The sequence below is a fragment of the Perca flavescens genome, chromosome 5 (genome assembly GCF_004354835.1).
Source record: "Perca flavescens isolate YP-PL-M2 chromosome 5, PFLA_1.0, whole genome shotgun sequence".
Classification (NCBI taxonomy): domain Eukaryota; kingdom Metazoa; phylum Chordata; class Actinopteri; order Perciformes; family Percidae; genus Perca; species Perca flavescens.
The window spans coordinates 12295418-12309682 of NC_041335.1; the positions used below are offsets into that span (position 1 = coordinate 12295418).

Genomic DNA, 14265 nt, shown 5'->3' on the forward strand with positions numbered 1-14265 from the left:
CATGCTAGTATCAAATACTGTAATACAGTTTGAGAAAGGAGTACTACATGCCGGTAATGCATTCATCAAAGAAATGAAACATTATTCTTATAAGTCACATAAAGAGCACCTTCTCATCTTTCAGTGAAGTACACAATACTGGAGTGGTCTTTAATAGTTTATCTCTTTCACAATCCATCACACTAAACTGAATTATATTTTCATCGTTGTTATTAAATGATGTCATGTCATCTGTGTTATTCTTCTCTGTCTTAAGATAATTTGCGAAACATTTACAAGCAGGCTTTTAGATCATTTGTATTTCATAGATTAGCCTTCCTGTGTAATTCCTCTGTCAGTGTGTGTGTGTGTGTGTGTGTGTGTGTGTGTGTGTGTGTGTGTGTGTGTGTGTGTGTGTGTGTGTGAGGAAAAACACCATGTCAGGTATTTCTACGACTGACTCGTACACGCTGTTAATTTGGAAAAGGCAAAAGTCACACAGTGTTGTCTCACTAAAACAAACGTGTCTGTCGTACATTTGTAATCATTAGGAATGCAAAGTTTTTTTTCCCCCTCAAACCCATTTATAGCAAATTTCTGACACTGAAATGCAAAAAAAAAAAAAAAATACTCATTTACCACAAAGTGTAATATTATGTATATTACTTGAATAGGTTTACAATTATATGTTCTTCATCAAAGTATTTGTATTTGGACTTGTATTGTTGTTAGTTTTCTCTTTTTATTCATACTGTCAATGTAATACACTGGTGTTTATTTGTCAACCATTCTGTCCTGCTATTCTTGCCATGAGTTGCACTGCACTTTTTTTTGTTCTGTGATAAAAAATAAATAAATAAATAAAATAAATAAAGTATTACAGTGTACACTACCGGTCAAAGGTTTGGGGTCACTTAGCTAATTTCCATTCCACTCCATTACAGACAGAATACCAGCTGAGATCACTTGTTTTCAGATTACATTATGTGTTTACATAATTGCAAAAGGGTTCTGACTGTTGTAGAAAGAAGTGGCTGATCTTTAATGCAATATCTACATTGCCCATTATCAGCAACCATTCATCCAATGTTCCAAAGGCCCATTCTGTTTACTAATCTGATATCATTTTAAAAGGCTAACTGAGAAAACATTGGAGAACCCTTTTGTAATTATGTAAGCACATAATGTCATCTGAAAACAATGCAGCTGATCTCAGCTGTTATTCTGTCTGTAATGGAGTAGAAAGGATGTCTAAGTGACCCCAAACTTTTGACCGGTAGTGTATATATTGCAAACATAGCATAAAATATACACGTATATTTGTTCATAGACATTTGTAGGTGGAAATATGTTTTTATGCACATTCAGTGTAATTTTGCAGCAATAACTTGTATCTGTTACTTTCACTGTTGGTTCAGTGTTCTGCATCTGCAATGACAAACTATCTCTAGAGAATAATGTAAAGTTACAGTAAAACACACATCTCTTTTTTTAAATCATTTTTCATACTGTGTATGTTTTCGTTCAACTTGTCAAAAAAAACACTCAAAACAATACGCTACACTATTACACTTACTATACTATACTAACACTATTTTTCAAAATATCATTCCAATTTCTGCCATACTATTGTTTCAACGGTTCATGTTTTTTTTTTTACATTTCCATTTCAATAGACAAAAATGTCAAAATAATTTTTTTCTTTCTATGAATTTGCTATGATTTGCTGTGTCTACATTAATTCAAGTTTTTTTTTTTTTTCCCCACACAGTTTTTGTTGTTAAAGTCATGAAAAACGTCAAATTGGGTTTTCTGAATTGTGTCATGCATGAATTATAATATAAAAAAGAGAAACATCAAATGTTTTCTTAAAACACAATGGGTAATTTTCAAAACATTTGAAAAAAAAAGTCGCTGGAAGTTGGATCGCAGATGGTAACAGATGATATATTATGAAACCCAGCAATAACCAAATCTGTGATGTGGGGATCTCCCCTTCCTTTCTGTCTCACTTCACACAAAGGCGATGGCCAAAACAAGTCTGCATGTGAGCCTGAGCTGTTCAGACACACAAGGAACAACTTACTGCATGGGCATTTTAAAAACTAAATTAAACCATGCTCTCCAAAAAGTCTCCATGAGAATGTGACTTGTGACTCTCTCTAACTCTTGATGAGTGCCTAAAGAATATTAAATCTTCCCTCCGACGAGGACCATTCAACATCCCTCACAGAGGTGCTGAGTGCGACACGGAAACAAAACAACGCTTTGCGCTGTGAGAAAAGGCTTTTCGAAAACTTGGAAGACTTTGGCTCGTGTGCATGACAAGCAACTGATCTCATAGCGTCACGCCACAGCGGGTTACGTGGCTTTTGTTGTTACATGACTGTTTTCATCATTAGCAAAAGTGCCTCCGCTTGTGCAAGATTTGCAGCGCCTTTCATCAGACGATCATGTTATTCAGTGGATTTGTCTCCGCAAAAATAATGTTTCCTCTGACGCAAAAAAAAGTGAAAGCCGCAGGAGGCCAGGAGCATTATTTTAGGATGTGTGCCATTAACAACAAGCGTACACATAGGCCTTCGCTACCCGCTCCTCATGTGGAATGCATAAATTCTGGGCCTGCTGAATAAACTGCATGTGCTTGCAGACTTTGCGGCTGAAGTAGTGAAAGATAGTCTAAATACATATCTACATACATACTGGCTGTGATGTGGAGCTGGAACGGAATGGTTGTTTTCATGGCAAATCAAAATATATATGGAGAATCAGTAGAACCTGGTACCCTCATCAATCCAAGTGTTATAAATGTGCTTATGAATTAACGATGATGGGGGAAAGATAAATAAGAAATTTATGAAAATGTGCATCAATAAAACAAAAAATCCTTATAATGAAACATCTGCTTACGTGTGATTTTATTTTTCTCTATGGAACACACTGGATGTGTTTTGTGTGCACTGAGTGCGAGTGTATGCGCAAGTATGATTGTGGGTGTGTCATTAATAGGCTGCACTTCAGAGAAAAAGGTAGAAATCCAGCCAGATGTTTTGCAGCTGGGTGGATCTGGTAGTGAAGATCTAGACAGCATCTGTCACAGGCGAACATTTCTAATCTGTCCTGAACATTAGGCAGAGAGCACTAAAAACCCATCACTGGCTTCATGTGCTGCTCAGCACACAATGTGCTAACCAGCGGCTCTGCCGTTTGGCCCCCAGAAAGTTCAAAATTAAACATGAAAAAAAAAAAATTATATTAATCAAAGCAGCAAAGAAGCAATTTGAACCATTCCTCTGTGTTTCCTCCAAACTTTTCTCTTCCCTTTAAGCAGAGTGTGGCTGCTGAAAGCGACGGGCTAACTGAAGTTATTAGGGCAGAGTGCCTGAGGCTAAAGACCGGCGCTTTGAACTACAGGGCCAGCAGAGCTTAGTGCGGTCAAGATCTGTCACACAGCAAGTAGAACTAACATCGCAATGTTCTGGATGGACATTTTCTTCAAAGAACTTCAGTTGTGCATTATAAAGAAAGAAACAACTACTTATTAAAGCTATATCACGCACCCCCATTTACATGTAATCACTTTAAAAGTGTAAGGTCTCACTGCTCACAGATAGATGCAACCCATGAAGCCCACTTTCTATTTTGTTATATTTGTTGGTGCTTCCACAAGACATTTCCTGGAATTTACATTGCTAAATGCGATACAGAACTTCATTTTGGAGCTAACGAGAATGTGTTTAGCTAACACGCTCAGTTTGGGAACTGTGGGAATAGCTCCACGCTGACCTTGATGGTCTCTAGATATCCCCCTTACTGGGTTCATGTGCCTAGTTACCAGTTGGTCAACCTCGTGCCCTGTGAACTGACCCTGTCCCCCCGGGGTTTGAAAGGAAAAGAAACACAATTCTCCGGGGAGCGCTCCTACTAACAAGAAAAACTGCTGGCCCAAATCTCTCAGAAGTGCTGTGTTTTCCCACTGGACCACTTTCAGCTTAATAAACATCTTAACTAGCCAGAGGTCCCGCGGGAGCTGCTGGGAAATCCTCTGGGCAGCCAGAGCTCAGGAGCTGGCCCTTTATTGCATCCAGGTGGCTGTTAAAAAATGCTGGCCGGCCCTAAATGTCCAATAAAATGCAAGTGGCACCTTCAGGGGTGGACAGGGTCAGTGCACCTGTCTGTGGACGAAAGCTCTCCCTCGCTCCCCCATGTCCAATCAGTTTGATGTCACACTCCTATATTGTGCCACAACCATGCCCATGGAGGCATTACTGAACGGGCCTAATGGACGCAGGGCCACGGGCCCAAGGAGTCAGTGGCAGACTGAGAGACCAAAACGAGCACACAAAGAGACAAACCACAAAGAGACACACAGAAATACACACAAAATGACCACAAAGTAATGCAAATGACTTCTAAGAGACACAAAACTACTGCAAAGGGAAAGAAAAGGACTCAAAAAGATAGAGAGTGACTGCGCGAAGGGATGCAAAACAACCACAAAAAGACACAAACTGACAACAGATTCATGCAAAAACACCACAACAAGATGCAAAATGTCCGCAAAGGGGGACAAAACTACTCGAAAGACACACAAAACAACTACAAAGAGACAAAAAAGACCACAATGATACACTAAACGACTGCAAAGAAACAAAACATCACCACAAATATACACAGAATGACTGCAAAGAGACATAAAAAGTCAACAAAGAGGTACAAAACAAGTGCAAATAGACAAAAAAACTACTTTGAAGAGACACAAAACAACTACAAAGAGACAAAAAAGGCCACTAAGAGACACAAAACAACTACAAAGAGACAAAAAAGGCCGCTAAGAGACACAAAACAACTACAAAGAGACAAGAAACGACTGCAAAGAAACAAAATATTACCATAAATATACACACTACAAAGAGACACAAAACAATTACAAAAAGACAACAAAGAGATACAAAACGACTGCAAAGACAAAAAAAACAACAACTTTAAAGAGACACAAACTATGTGTTGTTTGTAGTTGTTTTGCGTCTCTTTCAGTCGGGGGTGTCTTGCTCCTACGTAGTGGGGCTGGGGGGCTTTTACACGTCTGTTCCCAGGGGCCCATTTGTCCCATAATCCGTCCATGGCTGTGCCAGCCACATGTTGGCTTATAGCACACGCATCCTTTATAAGATATACACACAAGTCAAAGTCCATTTTCCTTTTAGTCCTGAAGTCCCCAGCAGATGAATTCAAACCTATCATGCGGTTGTATTTATGCACTAACTAACCGGTAAATTACGGGGATGCTAAATGATGCCCACTCACTTCCCATTTGTTTACGACTCGCTTCATGCGTATACGGGAACAGTGGCAGCAGCCTCCCTTCATCTGCCCAGCCTGGTCGCTGTCCAAAGGGAGAGCTAATTGTCCCGCAGGTTGTGGAGAGACCTGGACGGTGTATTGGGCCTTTGATCTGACTTGAAAGGAGTTAATTGATTTCTGTGTTACAGGCAGTGTTAGAGGGGGGGGGGGGAAGAGATGCTTGCTGGTCATTTCAAAACATGTGCAGAAATATCTGCAAGAGAGAGAGAGAGAGAGAAAGAGAGAGAGAGAGGGGGGGGGGGGGGGAGCAAGAGAGAGAGAGATCACCTCACACCCGACTCCATCCTTCCTCAATTCCGAATAATTTGACTCACATGGGCTGGCCGCCGTGGCAGAGAGAGAGAGAGAGAGAGAGGGGAGGAGAGGGGATCCCTGCTCTGGGAGATCACTCATCTTACCTCGAAGCTGAGGTACAGGAAGACCGATTTGATGTGAGGCTCCCCTCGGAGTGCAGCACCGGGGGCTTGTTAAGGTGGCGGCTACGGAGAAGACCACACGTCCGACCTCCCGCTTGACATATCAGTGGGGGGGGGCACTCAAACGTCTGGTGACGTCAACGTGGAACGAAGAAATACAGGACAGGTAACTGGTAAACGACACTGTCTTTTTTTTCTTTTTTCTTTTTAGAATATTCAAGTTTTTCCTGTTTCAGTTCGTGGAAGGTTCAGCCAGTCCCAGCATGCACTAGGCTGAAGGAATCACATTGGGAAGCACCATTTCTACGCTTCCTGTTTCTTTTCTTGTTATGAAAATAGGAATAATGTGAACATTGGGCTTTAGGTCTTCTGTCAACGTGATTTGCTGCATCACCTGCCTGCGCGTCTGTTCACCGTGGGTCCAGGTCTGGTCTGGACCTGCTTTGACAGGTTTCCTGCCTTCACTCCTTCACCTCTCTCTGTCTCTGGTCACCCCTGGTCAGGGGGGAAACGGGGCTGTCAGAGGGAGAGTGGCAGGCTAAGCCTGTCTTAACACAGCACCTCAAACCACCTCATAAATACAGGCTTCCTTTTCCAATTTCCAAGCGGCCCATCCACCTCTGTCTACATGCTTACACGCTGCTCCGTGTCATGCGCCGGGGTGTGAGTTTAAAAATGACCACGGGACATCTGGCTCGACTCGCAGAGGGGTGGGGCTTTGATGTGTTGCTCTGCAGTTCAGAGTGGGCTTCGACGTGGGCTGAGCCAACGCAGCAGCGCTGACTGAGGAGTCTTAACCCTTGCGTTGTCTACCCGTCCACCACGAATGTGTCGTCCTTCCGCGTCAAAATTGAAAATGAACTTTTTTGGGCACCTTTCTCGACACTTTCTTTAAATTCACGGTCATTAAACCTAATTTAAATGACATTATACCTAATTTTTGAGTTAAAAAACAGCAGAAAATTGACTAATAGTTAAGATCAGAGGATGTTGAGTGAATAACAGACCTTTTTTCATGGCAAACTTTAGTCTTGACACCATTAATTTGTTTTTTCCAAATGCTATAAAATTGAATAAAACACCCAAAATTGAATGAAAGTAATCATTAATTGTACCTGCGAAGATTGCTATATGGGTTCCATACAACATACATCATGCATCTATGTTATTTTTGGGCAATTTGGTTGTAAGAAACCCATATTTCTGATATAAGAAAATCTTTGAAAACGGGTCAAATTTGACCCTAAGACAACACAAGGGTTAAGTAGGCCTGGTAGCGTGAGAGATAACAAGGGAGTTTAAAAAGATGCCCTGAAACAGATTTGCCATACGTGAAACGCTTAGAAACACACAACAGCCCTCAACTACTCCTCTAGCCTTTACTTAACTGCTGCATAGTACCACAGACGCAAAAAAAAAAGGTTGTTTCCATTTTAATTCTAAAAATGTGGTCTCTGAAAAGCACTATTATTTTCCATATCATAAAGTGGAGTGAAGGAAAAGTGAAACCATGTGAGGCAGCTTTTTGATGGGCGAAGCTGGGCAGGGCTCACGAGGCAGATGTGGTTCTGAAAGCTCTGTGCCCATCTGGAGAGTTTGGCCACACCGCTTCTCCTTAGCATGAACGCACAACCGGTGATAGGCTTCATCTCAACACTCTGACACCCATCTGAGTGTCAGACTATCTGCTGATAACAGCCACACCAGCAACATGAATGCATGAATGAGCAGTGTTATAGTTTAAGTTCTGCGGAAAAAAAATGGCTGGCAAAATTCTCTATTTTTTGTAATTTTCAACATTTCCAATGAAAATACCAAAAGCAACAATGCAGTAGTCTGTATCTTGGTTACTTTTCAACCCAAGTCTAGCAGTAGCACTCAGCCCCAGGCCAATTTGTTCTGAAGACGTAAATCTTTCAAAACAGACAAAGAATATACACTTCCAAGGAAGAGGATTAGAGCCATATGTGAGTTTAAAGTCAGAATTCAGATTTCTTTTTTTTTGTTGAATTCTGACTTTAAACTCAGAACTCAAATACATTCATTATATATGTTTCACATGTGGACCTAATCCTCTTCCGCACACTTCCAGTTTAAGGAAAAGTCCCCAAAAAAAAAAAATTACTAAAACATTACTCAAACATGAATAAACAGAACATTTGTTAGGAACTATTTTCAGCTGCGGATTTGGTGCGCTAGTGAGTATTTACAGCAGCAGGACAGAAGTTTGTGGGATGGACTCAAAATAAACTACAGCGAACATTTCACCCAGTGGGCTCATTTAGGTGACTTTGGACAACAAAGGAGCTCCACGGCACAGAGGAACAAGCTACTGTATCAGACTTTGGCTGCACAGACAATACTTGTTGGGAAGATTCCTCCATTGTTGTTCTTTTTGTCTTTTCATGGGAGATTTATCATAATATTTTTTATTTTTTTTATTTTTTATTTTAGAATATAGGTTTATCCTTTATTGCAGATCTCTTCTTTTAATTTCACACACCAACTAAAGTGACTTCATACACTATCTGCTATGAACTACATCCAGTCTAAACACTGGGAGATGTAACAATATAATCAAAAAAAGCTGAAACAGATTTGGTGGTTAGTAATAATAGTGATATTATTACTTGTTGCGATGTTTTTTTCTCACACGTATCAGTCCAAAGACTACTGGCAGAACATTGAGTTGTGCTTGTACAGCCTGCGTGAATCTGGGTACATGTGGCTGTATACTGTACATATGTAGGCTACTGTTACTGTATGCGCAGCATGGAGGAGGGCTGTCGGAGCCTGTCGCTGTGCTCTAGGGCATCGCTGACATGAGTGTCACCTTCATGAAGGAGCGTGAAAGCTGCTCCCTCCCTGAAGAGGATTCTTCAGACCGTCGCTCTGATTTCAGCGGCAGAACAGAGGAGTTAACGCGAGCGCTCGCAGAGGGTTGTCATCTGCTGTACGCTTCATTGAACACCTGTGAATACCAGAAGCCATTCGGAGTTTTGGCTAGGATAAAGAAAAAAAGAAAAAGAAAAGAAAGAAGAAGAAATACCTGCATCGTCAGCAGAATCCATAAGTTCCCAAACTTACCAGGAGGAGAGTCTGATTAACAACGGGGGACATTAATCCATTAATGAGTTTCTGATACTAATTACACCTGCGAAAATGTGCAAATGGGTTCTGACAATTCCATTAGTTGCAAATGACACACGCAAGCGGGAGTGAGAGGATAGTGATGTTTTGGTATGCGAGTGTAATGTCGGCTTCTGAATCTGGCAGCAAAGTGGCAGCAGGCTGTTGTTTGGTTCATTAAAGAGAAAAGAAATACTCACTTTAATAAAGAAATATCACGCGTCTTTGGATATTCAGACAAAAATGAGGGTTTGTCGTTATTAAAATACCGCAAAAACTCCACGAAATGGTTATCACAACAATGAAGTGAACAATACAGCAGAAGAATTAATAATAATTCCCTTTAAATAAAGACATTTTTATCATAAATTGATGCAGAAAAGGCACAAACTGTTGCAGAAAAAAATTCACCCCAATGCGGGAAATTAAGTGTTTGACGCTCAAAATGTTAAGGTGGACGACCCCCAGACCCCCAAATGTTCAAACAAAAATTTGAAATACCATATATTAATAATAAATACTAACCTATTCACAGAGCTGGAACTTAATGTTGTGTTCTAGTCTCGGGAGAGGCATCACTGCTGACGTGGGCGGGCGTCTGGGCTAAATAAAGAAGGCTCTGCTCGTTGTTGCTACACGCTGCCCATGATGAACTGGGTGATGGAAAGATGCTGGAGAAGGAACATCAGAGGGGCCTGTTGGCGTGTGGTGACGATGATGATGATGATGATGATGAGGCTGCTTCTCGTCTTTTGTCCTCCCTGACTGCTACGCACTGTCAGCACCCCCTCCCCCCCTCTCCCTCCCCCTCTGATGAGCACAATGTGAGTCACAGCTAACAGACTTTTATGAATTCATGCGTCCGGTGATATTAATTAAGTTTGGTTTATTTTGGGCACAACACTCATTGTGAGACTCATCGGCGCTGGCTATAAGCTAAGACAAAACACATTTAGAAAAGTCACTTTCAAAACAAGTATATTGTACATTGTATCTTTCTGAATCATAGAAATCCATCGAGGTAAAACTGCTCTTTTTTTGTGTGTTAAATTACACAATATACAGCAGTGGTGCATCCCAAACTTTGTCTTCCTTTCATTAGTACTTTATTCCATCTTGTATGTGTAGTGTCTCGGTCTGCCAGGGTGACAGTTACACAGCAACGCTTCTCTCCGTGCTGAAGTTGTAGTAAAACTGAAAAAAAGAAGAAAAAAAAATGACACACTGATGAGTAAACACATATTGTCATAACAGGACAAAATCATCACTAACCTGCACCATATTAATCATGAATACACTATACATTATTAAATCAAACTGACGATCGCTTAAAGAACCCTCTGAATGTTTTAAACATGGTAATACGTTGAACTAAAGAATTACAAATGGATTGATTTCATGTTATTCCCTCCACGCTGAAGCTATAGGCCTGCAGTACAGCAGAGCTGATTAGACGAGTCTCCCGAAAGAATGGTTGAGAAAATACAAACAAATACTGCCCCCTTCTGGCATGTCATTGGCATGACTCTTTAACAAGCAAAAAGGTCTTTGAACTCAGATTCTTGGCTTATGTGGCATTACAGTTTTTTTTTTTTTTTTTTTTTTTGGGTAGGGGGCACAACTGGAGTCACATGTGCAAAACTCAAACCACAGTCTGCATTACCAACAGTCACCTGAGCTCAACAGTTCCCATCTCCTGCAAAACTCATTCACAGCAACACAACTCTTAAAGGGATACGCCACCGTTTGTTGAAATAGGGCTCATCACGGTCTCCCCTAGCTGTAGATAGGTGGGCCAACGCATTTTTAGTGCATGCATTGTTTTAGACCGGTGCAACACCGGTAGCGCCGCTGCTAGTTAGCTTAGCGTAGTGAATGGAATCCTATGTTGCCGGTTAGCATGTTGTGAGTAACACTGAGCCAACAAAAAAAACAAAACAACAACAACCTAATTACTTGCACTGAGACAAAAAATGCGTTGGCCCACCTATCTACAGCTAGGGAAGACTGTGATAAGCCCCGTTTCAACAAAAGGTGGCGTATTCCTTTAACACACGTCTCAAAACAGGCTCAGTGCAGCATAACACTGTGCACAATCCTCACCGACATAACACACACTGTCACTCAGAACACACTGTGGGTAAAAACACTAGCAACAAACACCAATACAGAAATTACAAACTTTCTCGTCTTTACAGTTTGAACAATTTGAGTGACACTACTCAATAGTTTATTTTAGGAAAATATATAGATTGTATAATATACCAATTTTTACGTAAGGTAAACAGGAGGAATGACAATCAGCGGTTTTCTTCAATATAGCACATTGTCTCTGGTAATTTATGGAATTACTGGGGGAACAAATAAAGGTACATATGTAACAGTAACAAAGACTAGTGTGACTAATCCTGCCTCTCTCCAGCATCATGTGGCAAGTTTTCTTCATCAAATTGGATGTCTGCATCATCTCTAAATAAAAATGAATGTGGTGTTTCTGAAAAAACAGTAAGAACGCAGTTTTACTATTGTAAAGATATAGTGTTTTTCACAATTTCTGTTTTTATAGCTGTGTATATAACCTCAGACATCTTACCTGGACATGTTGGTATCTTTGCTCTTTTACCTGTTTCTCTCAAACAGTACAGTGTATAATTGTTTCATTCATATTTGGTGTTTGTATACAAAAAAAGGCTTCCTGAGCTTTCTCTGTATAAATACCGTATATGTTCACTAACTAGTCTAAAACAAGACATCTGCTAAGGCTTTCAGCTAAAATTCAGCTAAAAAGGCACCAGGCAGAAATCCATTCTGTTTTGAATGCGTGGCTAACAGTTTTGACAGCAGTGTGTTAGCATTTGAACAAAGTGCTGCAAATCTAAAGTGTTGTGGGCGTTGTGGTTAAAGTCATGGGATAAGTGTGTAGAGTTTTGAAAACTGTGTTCAAGCAATGAAAAACAAACCAGAGTTTGGTCCACATGAACTGCTGCAGTGCAGACTGTAGTAAGAGTTTTGCACGTGACTCCCGTAGTGCCCACTGTCTTTTAGCAATCAAAAGAAATCTGTAAAAGGCAGGAAAGTGTGCAATTTTTTGACTTGTTTTACTGATTTAACTTTGTTTTTTTTAATCTGGATTTATATATTTTAGTCAACATATTCTTATGTACGTCTGTATGATTACATCTACTGTACGTCGTTTTCTGTTGCACTGCAAGTGGCTGGTGGAGAGCAGTTTTTCATTTTTCTTTATGCTATGTTTGTAAGTACACAAGGAACTATGACAATAAATAAATCTGAATTAGGTTCTATAAATCATTATTTTATTTTTATTTTATATATTATTATATTTCTCTATTAAAAAAAGATGCACTTTTGGTATCCTACTGAGTAGACAATGTAAACTTTGGTGCCAGAAGTCTATTTTGTCCCAAATCCAAATATTAGAAATGGAGGTAACACCATTCAAAGGTCAAAGGAAACGACAGATGGCTTTTGGCCCGGATGCTGATCTAAAGGCCACGGTGTGACAGATCCACAGTGCAGTGTTCAGCTATTGACTTAGTCAGTGTTTTGGGTCCACAGCAATCACTCTTAAGTTACCTCGCACAAAAATGATTCCTGGGTTTCACACAGAGAGGTATACAGATGTTACATTTGGGAAAAAGAAAGCACTGGCATCGGACTGGTATTCGGTATCACAAGATACCCCGAGTTGAAGTATGAGAATCAGCATCAGAAGAGAAAAAGTTGGATCGGTGCGTCCACAAAAATATTAGCAGTTCCCAGAAGTAACTCAGACATCTCATTTTACATAATCCTTCTCCCAAAATTGATTCTATAAATCCAAATGGTTTAGAAATCGAAAGAAAGGTCCTAAGGAAAATGACAAAGGCAATTCAAAATAAAAAGTATGCTGTTTAGTTTACGGTCAAACTGTTATAAAAATAAAAATATATAATAATACAACATGATTTTGTTGTGGGTGCAGATTCACTGGCCAATCAGGGAAGTTTTAAGACACAAAGTGGGGCTCACTGCCCCCAAGTTAGACGGTTGTATTACTGCAACACAGCACTAGGTGATGCTGTATGATCACTGAAATAACTTTCCAAATCTCCACCAGAAGCCACGGAGGAGCCACAGTGGCTCAAACCGGGGTTCTCTCGATCAAAATACCACCTTCCCTGATTTTCATCTACTTGAGGGGAAGCTGCAAGTTACCCAGAAACCTGTCACATATCACAAGCCTGTTAGTTGTGAAAAAATTCAGTCTCAACATCTGGCACAGTAAATAAAGAATCCTGTGTGCACGTGCATGTGTTTGTATGAGTGTGTGTGTGTGTGTGTGGATGATGGATGGTGGAATGGGGTGTTATCAGGGAGAGCATGTATCAATGTCTGCCAGTTTTATACACAGGCTGACAGGACAGTGACACACTAGAACATGGGCGGCAGTCACCCAGACGAGCAGAGCTTCATTTCCTGTCCCTGCTCCACTGCCAAAAATATGTGACATGTTGTCTTCATTAATTCCACCTCTATTTGGAGCTCTCCCTCTCACACCTCTCACATACCCCCCTGTACACTACTGTCCCTCCATACATTCACATGGCAACACACAAGCACAGGCCTAGAAACACACACACAGATAACTCCCTACAAACACTGAAAGCCCATCATACACAGGTGCTAATGAAAATCTTGTCATGTGTGCATACACACTTCTTTTCCACCAGCGCACTCCCTCTGAAAATCATTAGCCAGCCGCCAACAAAATTTTTCAGCAGAGCAAACTACATAAAGATGTCACTTTAAATTGCGTACTAATTAACACTTAAAAAGACACAAATTAGATATGCGTGGCTAAAAGCAATTATAATATCCGCAAGTTTTGCGAGTCATTTGGGAAATGAAAAGAATGCCTAATTGCTGGAACCAACATCATCCGAGACATGGCTTAAGTGATGCCTGTTAGGAAATGGTCTTATCTACAACTGTGGCTGTGATTACAACAGTTTTCCTCAATTACATGTGCATATGTATAATTCTTGAAAGTACATCTCTTTCATGAATCTATATTTTTTTTTTTAATTGGTTTAGAAAGAGGCAATTAGGTGCTGTGCTGAAAGTGCCTCCAGTTTCCAGAAAGAGAGAGAGGGAAAAAAAAAGAAAAAAGAAGCTCCACAGCACGAGCATGGACAGTGACCTCTTCTGGACTAGACAAGAAGAAAATGCTCAACAATATTTCAAAAACTCAGGATCAGTTTCATAAAAAATAAAAAGCTTGTTCTATTAAACTAAATATTGGGATTTTTTTCTTTTACATCACCAAGAATGATTTGCCTCTTCTGCAGAAACCTGGAGTACAGAGAACTTTATT

At 40.3% G+C, this 14265-nt stretch overlaps 1 protein-coding gene and 1 long non-coding RNA gene across 2 annotated transcripts in view; both read right to left on the reverse strand.

Annotated features, from left to right (window-relative positions):
• Window positions 1–9635, reverse strand: part of lmx1bb (LIM homeobox transcription factor 1, beta b) — a 65139-nt gene extending 55504 nt beyond the window's left edge. Inside the window, exon 1 of the mRNA XM_028578145.1 lies at window positions 9414–9635. The gene's annotated coding sequence lies outside the window, so the exon portion shown is untranslated. The remainder of the gene's footprint in view (window positions 1–9413) is intronic.
• Window positions 9636–9993: 358 nt separating this feature from the next.
• LOC114556382 (uncharacterized) overlaps window positions 9994–14265 on the reverse strand; it is a 6513-nt gene continuing 2241 nt past the window's right edge. The window contains exon 2 of the long non-coding RNA XR_003692656.1: window positions 9994–10082. This is a non-coding gene — a long non-coding RNA (uncharacterized LOC114556382). The remainder of the gene's footprint in view (window positions 10083–14265) is intronic.